Raw genomic sequence first — 9,812 nt, 5'->3', positions numbered from 1 at the left:
TTAGCATATTTTCATTAAATCCTATAGAATGTATTACAATTAGCACCCCTCTTCCACACACGCACCCCTGCACAGCAAGCGGGAGGCTCCCGGGAGCAGCTCCAAGGCAGAGGGCAGGAGGAGCACATAGCAGTGGGGGGAGGGACACCTGAACTGCCCGGCAATTGATAGCCTGCTGGGCGGCTGTTGCACAGGGAACTTAGGGGAGCAGGGAGTTGATAGGGGGGCTGCTGGCCCTCTTTGTTTCTAAGCCCCCACCAGCTAGCTCCAACGGGCTGCTCTTTCTGCAAGCAGTGGTCAATGCAGGCAGCTGCCAAACAACGTTATAACGGAGCATTGCGCAGCTTTAAACATGCATGTTCTCTAATTGATCAGCAATGTAACAACGAAGCAACATTAACTGGGATGAGTTACTGTATTAACATTTTTGTTGCTTCCAAAGAGACTGTACCCTCCATCTACCAGTTCTACTTCAGATCTCCTCTCTGCTTAACACACTGCACTTAAATAGGTTTATAGTAGGGATGTTGATTAATTGCAGTTGTCTCATGTGATTAACTCAAAAAAATTAATCGTGTTTAATCACACTGTTAAACAATAGAATACCATTGAAATTTATTAAATATTTTGGATTTTTTCTACGTTTTCAAATATATTTATTTCAATTACAACACAGAATACAAAGTGTACAGTGCTCACTTTATATTATTTTTTATTACAAATATGTGCACTGTAAACATTATAAAAGAAATAGTATTTTTCAGTTTACCTAATACAAATATTGTAGTGCAATCTCTTTATCTTGAAAGTGTAACTTACAAATGTACAATTTTTGTTACATAACTGCACTCAAAAACAAAACAATGTAAAACTTTAGAGCCTACAAGTCCACTCAGTTCTACTTCTTGTTCAGCCAATCGCTAAAATAAAGAAGTTAGTTTATATTTATGGGAGATACTGCTGCCTGCTTCTTATTTACAATGTCATCTGAAAGTGAGAACAGGTGTTTGCATGGCACTATTGTAGCTGGCGTCGCAAGATATTTATATGTCAGATGCGCTAAAGATTCATGTGTCCCGTGATTCTTCAACCACCATTCCAGAGGACATGCTTCCATGCTGATGATGCGCTTTAAAAAAATTTGTTAATTAAATTTGTGACTGAACGTATTAGGGGAGAATTGTATGTCTCCTGTTCTATTTTACCCGCATTCTGCCATATATTTCATGTTATAGCAGTCTCGGATGATGACATAGCACATGTTTGTTTTAAGAATACTCACAGCAGCTTGACAAAACAGACAGAAGTTACCAGTGTGAGATTTCAAAAAATAGCTACAGCACTCGAACCAAGGTTTAATAATCTGAAGTGCCTTCCAAAAAATCTGCAAGGGATGAGGTGTGGTGCATGCTTTCAGAAGTCTTAAAAGACCAACACTCTGATGCAGAAACCACAAAACCCAAACCACCAAAAAAGAAAATCAACCTTCCACTGGTGGCATCTGACTCAGATGATGACAATGTACATGCGTCGGTCTGCACTGCTTTGGATCGGTATCGAGCAGAACCCATCAGCATGGACACGTCCTCTGGAATGGTGGTTGAAGAATCACGGGACATATGAATCTTTAGTGCATCTGATATGTAAATATCTGGCGACACCGGCTACAACAGTGCCATGAAAACATCTGTTCTCACTTTCAGATGACAGTGTAAACAAGAAGCAGGCAGCATTATCTTCTGCATATGTAAACAAACTTGTTTGAGTGATTGGCTGAACAAGTAGGACTGATTGGACTTGTAGGCTCTAAAGTTGTACATTGTTTTATTTTTGAACGCAGTTATTGTTTGTACAATACATTTGTAAGTTCAACATTTGTAAGTTCAACTTTCATGATCGCGATTGCACTACAGTAATTGTATAAGGTGAATTGAAAAATACTATTTCTTTTGTTTTCTGCAGTCCAAATATTTGTAATAAAAATATAAAATGAGCACTGTACACTTCATATTTGGTGTTGTAATTGAAATCAATATATTTGAAAATGTAGAAAACATCCAAAAATATTTAAATAAATGGTATTCTATTATTGTTTAACAGCGTGATTAATCACAATTAATTTTTTTAATCGCTTGACAGCCCTACTTTATAGTAAAATCAGGTGTAAGTTTGTTTTTTTTAACAACAGAGATTCAAGTAGTAGCAAGTGGAAGTATTGGAGACAAATGATTATGTATAAAACAAAATCATAACACACATTCTAGAGCCTAGACCTAATTAAAAAGACACTCTTCAGTCTTGTCAGAATATTGTTCACCCAAAATCCTTGTGGCAATTTACAGCCAGGCGTGGGGCTTTGACCTCCTTTCATGAAACAATCCCGCTGTAAGCTGCCTGCGAGGAGAAGGATCCTGTGTGTTTCCGGGCACTCCCACATATACCCTAACATCCCTTTGTCTTTGTTCATAAACAGGACATTCCCCCAGCTGTTTGCTTCATCCTGTAAATTTTCTTTCTGGTAAAACAGGCATTCTTTCATTCTGCCTTTGGCTCCATATGCAAATATGCATAAATTTTGAGGCATACAACGCACCCATGGCTAGACAGGGAGTTGGTTTCTGTTACCTGCTACCTGAAAGGAATATCCCCGAGGTATGCCACCTCCTGGTGATCTTAACTATCATATTTTAGTATGGATATGTAACTCCTTAAATATTATTTGTACATACATTTTGCAATGATTATGATGACCAGTTCTTGGCAGAGGCTTCACATGCCACCCTTTGGTGAACTATTATGTAGATGTCTGACCCAGGGACCCCTGCCAATTGGCACCAAGAGCTCGCTTGGTCACCCCGTGAATATTTTCCCATTACAGTTACATTACTCTTTCGTTCCCACTTTTTCTGTTAATAGTTTGGATCTAGACCAGCACCTGGCTAGGTATGGGAGTGCTTTTTTCCCCTCTGCACCACACCACTTCATCTGCATTATGGGTACTCCAGAGGTCAGCCCTGAGTTTGCATTTGTAGCTGGTGAGGGTAGTGTTTCAACCATGGCATTAGCTACCAAAGGCAATTTCAGGAAGACCATAGCAGCTGTATGGCAACACCCATATTCATTTCTTTATTTAGAGTTTCCCTCAATAATAGCTGTAGCCTGGCTCTAGCAACACTTCTCTGGGACGATAACCCAAAAGCTGAGCCCACTCAAGACAGTAGCCCTGAAAGAGAGATACCTGTAACTAGAATATGGTACCTTAAATACTATGGGGATGTATGTTAGAAATCAGTATACAGAGAACAAGAGATAACAAGTAAATGGCTGAATATCTCCAAACCACACTGAGGCAGGGCCGGTGCAAGGATGTTTTGCGCCCTAGACGAAACGTCCACCTTGCACCCTTCCCCTCAGATATCCAGCCCCCACCTTCCTACAGCCAAGTTCCCCCCAGGGGCCCAGATGTTCACAAAGTGCAGGGGACGTGGGGAGAGGGCTGCAAAGAGGGGGGTCGTATGGGGGCTCTTCCGGGGTGAAGGTGGCAGAGACGGGGGTGCACGGGATTGTTGCAGGGGGTGGAGGTGGCGGGGGTGTAGTGGCAGGGAAAAGATTGCACAGAGGCAAAAGGGGCTCGTTGCAGGGGGTGCAGTGGCAGGGAGGGAGTGGCACAAGGGAGGAGTGGGCAGGAGGGGGTTGTTGCAAGGGGCTGGCAGACGGGTGTGTGTCTGCACCCGGGGTTGTTGCAGGGGGGTGAAGGTGGCACAGAGGGGTTTGCACAAGGGAAGAGTGGGCAGAAGGGAGGTGGCGGGGGGGTCCCGAGGTTGATGCAGGGGTGAAGGTGACCATGGCTGGCTGGGGGTGGTGTTGCTGGGTGGAGGTTGCCCAGAGGCAAAAGTGGCAGGACAGGGTGGGTTGTTGGGTTGGGGGGTGCACAGGGGAGAAGGTAGCCGGTCAGTGGGTGATGGAGGGGGTGGGTCTGGCTGGGGGAGGGGTGCCCGGGTTGCTCCCACATACACCATTCCCCAGGCCATGGACTGGACCCGCCCACCCCCCGGTGCTCTGCTGGCCTATGCGGCTCCCTGCGGCCCAGCTAGGTACCTTGCAGGCGGCGTAGACACCCAGCTTCTCCGTCCGAAGAGCAGAGCGCAGCTGTGCTTTCTTCCCCGTGCTGCGGGCCGAGCCGGGCTCTCCTCCCCCCCCCCACCCCGGGGCTCTCAGCGGCGGCACAGGCAGCCAGCTCCCCTGCGCCTGAGCCTGCTGCCGCCGCTGCCGCGACCGCCACCACCGCCACTGAGAGCCCCGGGGGTGGCAGGGAGCCCGGCTCGGCCCTCGGCGTGGGGAAGGGGAGGGTCAGCGCTAGCAGCTGCGCCTTCTTCCCCGCTCTGCTGCCGGCTGCTCCCCCTGGGAGAGGGACTAGCTGCGCCGCTGGAGGCCCCTCTGGAACTGGGAGGCAGGGAGCAGTGGCAGCCTGGTGTTTCGCTGTTTAAAATTTTTTTTTGAGTCACCGCTTTTTGGCGCCCCCAACCACTTGGTGTCCTAGGTGGCCGCCTAATCCGCCTAGTGGTTGTATTGGCCCTGCATTGAGGCTCTTGTGACAGACTAACATTATCCTGTGTTACAAACCTTATGGAATTAAGATAAACTTTATTGAATTAAGTTAAACCTTAATGAATTAGTGTTAATATCTTTGGGGTACATTGCATTAAAAATGCAGTTGTGTATGTGGCATTGTATGTTCCTTCTCTAGTAGGGAAGGGGGATGCTAAGGTACTTCTGCTATTACCAACTCTTTGAAGGCAACCTTGCTGGAGAGACATGCATATACTAGTTTAAAGTGGATTCTCCATAGACTGACATAGGGGTTTTGGATAAATAGTTTTAAACTGGTTTTAAATTAGTTCACGGCCTTCTTCCTGATCCAGCAGCCAATCTGAACCCCCCAGTCTTTGGAGGGGCCCAGTTCTGAGGGTAGGGTTGAAAGGACTTGGCTTGTGAAAATGCAAGTTAGGGTTGGGGATAATTCTGGTATTATTACTGGCATGCCTGTAGGTACTTTTATTGCTCTTAATGTTTTCTCTGAACTGTTTTTTAAAGCTGTGTGGTCACTTGTAGCTGTAGCAATCAGTTTGTTATCAGTCTCTGAAGATAAAGCAAGCATGTGTCCTTGGGCAACCTGTCTATGCTGGGAAATACACAGTGAAAGCAGAGAACTTTGCAGACTGGGTATATACCAGTCAGAAGGGAGAGAGATATGGGTCTCCACCCAGAAAGGGAATGGCTGGGGAGCTGGTAGCTGAGAGCAGGTGTCCTTGCTGAGCCACTGAGGGGCAATACAGGTGCAATTGCCCTAAACTGTGACAGCTCTTATTAACCTTTGTGCAAATTCCACACATCGCTTATGATCTGTTTACCTTACTAAAAAGTAGAGAGGATGGAAATCAATTTATTAGCACCTGACTCACAACTGCATTTGTTATTCCAGAATTATACTGGTATATCTGATTTCAGAGGAGTTAGTCAAGTTTTACCAGAGTAATGGAGTGGTGAATGAGACTTAGAGCATAATTATCAGTCCAAATACTGCATTGTCAGCAAATAGAAATATGGCAGCTTATGTAATTGATTTAAAGAAGTCATTTAACTTCATTTTCAAACCAATGTAAGCCATTAGTCCACTTTCAGAGTAATTACCTGTAAATGTTTCCTTGAAATGAAGATCAATATTTAAAACCTCCACTAGCGAAGTATACAAATTAGGTGATCATGTCACATGGAAGCTTAACTATAAAAGATTGGAGACAGAGAGAGGGAGTTTTGTTGTTTTTTTCAGCTCTCATTTTTTTAACTTCCAAGTTGATTTAAGAGTTTGGAAAGAAATGACTACACGTTCCCTTCTGCGTGGAAACACTTGTTTACTGTAGCACCATCTGATTTAAAAGAGAACCAGCCATACATGCCTATAAAACTACATATGCACAAAAGGTGCATTGGTCTCGGAATTGCAGGGCAGTGCAGTATGGGCCCCTAGGTTGCCTTGTTGCAGCAGTCAGCCAATGCAGGAAGGAGGAAGAGGAGGAGAGCTTTCACTAGATAGTCATGGTCTATGAAAAAGGCTCTTGGCTTGGCTGAGGAACAGAGCAGCTGATATTATCAAGAAAAGCAAAGGAAGGCCAATTCCAATTCTGCCCTCCATTGAAAATATCATCTTTTGTTCCCTATCCTTGGTGGTTGAGTTGGAGGTATCAATGAATTTGCAGTCTGTTTGTGCTTGCAAGTTGTATTTTGAGTTTCACAGGACACTTTGGTTACAGGTGGTATTTTTCACAGGTCACCCGGAGTGTAACAATTGTGTGGATAATGTGCCAGACTTTGTCACTGGTATGGAGATTCTTGGATCTGGAAAATTTCATGGGTGTCTTGCAGGCACTTTGGGGACCTCTGATCTGTTGGCCTGGGCATCCTGTGAACTTTGACTTTTGTAGTTTGTTGGCCTGGGTGCTTTGAGAACTTTCATGGTTGGTTTGTGATGTACAGCCTGAGACTGTGGGATTTCAACATCAAAAGGGTGAAGACGGGTGACGGAGGGATCATCACAGCCCTTTCTCTCTTTTCACTGCTGCCAGTGAAGGTTGGCCCAGGAAGTGTCCTCTTATGAAATTAATAAAGTTGTGGCCACTTGGCCACAAATTTCAGACGTCTATGTCTGTCTTTATTGGCTTCTGCCATTCTTAAAAAAGATTTTAACTACTCAGAGTATTCAGTAGTTTCATCTTAAAATCCAACCATGTGTACACTTTCTGACTTACCTTGTCTTTATCTCACTGTCTTTGATTAGTCTCTCTAGGTGAAGCTGTTAATTATACAAGCATTAAGCAAATATAGCACTGCACTGGATCAGTGGAAATAGCATTGAATTTTAATTGTAAGTGGAGTAGCTTAATGACAAAGGGGCTGACACATAAACAAATGACTTCTTTTGAAACTTTCCAGCAGGGAACAGTTCCTTATTTCTATATGATTGTTCCTGGTGACATTATATGTGGGCAGCAAATTGCAACTTTTGTTTTCATTTCAGCTGCTATGACAAACAGTGGAAGTGTCAAATGTTACAAAATAGCTCGTAGTTCTTAAGGCTTTCTGTGAAGAACAGTCTACTGAAATAGCTTTGTGATGTTCTTTCCCAATCTGCAGAATGCATTATCATTTAACAAAATAAACATTTACTAATATGCTTATAATTAACATCGTCGAGCACTGTCAGTTTGACATTGTTGGAAGATGCTATGATATGGTGTAGGATAAAAAGGGGAGTTTTACAGTGTTGAGCACCGAGTAATTTTATCACAAAAATTACTAAACATTTGTAGCCTAGAGAAGCAGCTCCTGGACTTTATTGGTTCTTGCACCATTTTAAATTTGTTGTGAAGTGAATGGATGGAACATCACATCACGTGCACGTACCAGAGTTTGGGAATCTCTGGTCTAAAGAAACAAGAAATGGTTGGTCACATCTTAATTGACTCTCAATGCCAATTCAGGAATTGTGATTCCGGGTAGTCTAGTCACATGGAGTTCTGCACACCAGGCCTGAAGGAGCACCGTGATCAAAGACAGACAAAACAGAACACAAGCAGTAAACACTAGTTACTTCAGATACAGTCTCCTCTGTCTGTCTGACTGGAGAGCTTTCAACAAAGATTGCACCTTTAGAGTGGGTACGCTCTGGTGGGGACACTCTTCTACACTCTTGGATGATTTAGTTGGGGATTGGTCCTGCTTTGACAGGGCGTTGGACTAGATGACCTCCTGAGATCCGTTCCGACTCTGATATTCTATGATTCTCTAGGTAAGATAAAACCAAATTATATTATTCCCCAAATCAGTAGCGAGTCCTGTCTGTGTATCATAGATAACTAAAACAGTTTATAGATGGGCAAAGGAATTTCATTTAAGGGTTGGTGAATCTTGTTTGAATGATCACAGATAGAATAAACAGTTTATAAATGGGCAGAAATGAGTGATCATAACTACGACCCAGGAAACCAAAAGTATTTAACTTGGTTACTTAAAAGAAGCCATTCAAGGAGCAGTCTTGAGACAGGCAAATTAATGAATATAAAGAATCTTAAATTCAGATTAAATCCCATGATACCTCTGTGTACCAAGGTTAGCTGATGGCTTCTCTCCAGGACCATAGTTTGAACAAGCTGGTCTTTAACAGGAGAATCTGTTAGTACCCTAAATTAAAATAGCATTTCAATTTCCCATTCAAATTTATTACAAGAAAAGTTTAAATCTAAAGCCTTGGCCGTGGTTTTGCAAACTCCCATCTCACCAATGATGCTGAAGTCTTGGCAATGTCATCAAGTTGTAGAAGCAAAGTGCTGGACTGGAAGGTTGCTGCTTTAATAAGCTGTGCTGTGGCTTCTTTCTTCTTAGCTGTCTTGTTCCTGCTGTTTGCTTGCTTGAGAGATGAGATGTCAAGGCTGAATCCCAGCTCTGTCACTCCGAGTACAGAAGGGGGCCCGCAAGGATTTTAAAAATTAATACTGGCCCCTCCAGACTTGAATTAAACTCCCAAGGTTACAGCTTTTCTCTGACCTTGGCTTGGTAAACGCTGCCACCCCCCAAATGCAAACAACCCCCTTTGAACCCAGGAAGGAGCATTTGGGAATTCCTCCCTATGGGGTGCCCTCCAGCCATTTCACCCACTGCCCCCCCCCCCCCCCCCGGGGGGAAGACCTGAAAAAGGAAACAAAGGAAATTAGCTCTGGCCACCAGCTAATCAAATAAAATGCACAAATCTCTGAGGACACCAAAAATCCAATCCTGTTCTTAAAAAACAATCCTGTTCTTAAATTTTATTAAAAACAAAAAGAAAGAAAATACACCTGGAACTTAGGCTTTTGCTAGATTTTAAAAGAGCAAGTCCAAAAAATCAAGCACCCAAAATAGCTTTCTTGGGGGTTCAGCTTAAAGGTTACAAGCAAAACAAAAGCATCTGGGGTTAGCACAGAGGAATCCACAAGCCAATAAGGAATAAAAGAAATAACCCTAATCAAATCTAGCTAAACATTCTGATCTACTTACACATTGGAATTCAGATAAGTAGTTCTAGGCATGATCTGATGACTTATAATCATATCTGGCTTAGCTGCTTATAGAATGGCTGCTCTGACCCTTCAGCCCAGAGAGAACAGACAAAGGGAAAGTTTCTTTCACAATTTTAAAGAGTTCTAAATTCCCATCGGCTCTTTTGGTCAGGTGCCCACTTTTTTTCTTTACCTGGGGGACTTTTTAACCCTTTACAAGTAAAGCAAGCAAAGAACAGCTACCAGGAGGGATTTTACAGCTAACTGGCTGGCTGCGTGTCCATCAAAGGGAGCTATCCCCCCACTTTTTTTTATTACAGATGTTTTTTCTCTTTACAAAGCAGCGAGGTAAAGAAGGCCCACTTTCATGACCTAGTTTATAGCTCTGAAAACATATCCTAAGCATCACTCCTCTTTGAAGTATTCTGAATAAAGAATCCTCATTTTCTTTTACACAACCAGGTCTCTTTCTAAGACAGACGTAAATATCTCACAAAGTTTGCTTTCGTGAGATAAAGATCATATTTTAACCATAACAGTGCTTGTGCAAGGGGAATGTGCCTAGTTCTTTTGGAAGACACACTTGGTGACGGTTTGCCTTTTGATCAAATAATTCCTTGCTCTGCAACCTAGCATATGTAGTACATTTACAACTTGCAGTTAAGGACTCCTATCCAGTGTTCGATACAAATCACAATAACTAACACTTGCATACATTTT

General features: G+C 43.2%; 1 long non-coding RNA gene across 1 annotated transcript; it reads right to left on the bottom strand.

Moving 5' to 3' along the window:
* Positions 1 to 5,736: 5,736 nt before the first annotated feature.
* LOC122174755 (uncharacterized) lies at positions 5,737 to 9,210 on the bottom strand. The gene is made up of 3 exons (XR_006177022.2): positions 9,091 to 9,210; positions 8,336 to 8,464; positions 5,737 to 7,842 (listed from the first exon to the last, which is right to left on the bottom strand). It is a non-coding gene; the product is annotated as an uncharacterized LOC122174755 (long non-coding RNA).
* Positions 9,211 to 9,812: the final 602 nt, after the last annotated feature.

This window comes from Chrysemys picta, chromosome 2 (assembly GCF_011386835.1).
Source record: "Chrysemys picta bellii isolate R12L10 chromosome 2, ASM1138683v2, whole genome shotgun sequence".
Classification (NCBI taxonomy): Eukaryota; Metazoa; Chordata; order Testudines; family Emydidae; genus Chrysemys; species Chrysemys picta.
This window is presented reverse-complemented; position numbering and strand designations above follow the sequence as displayed.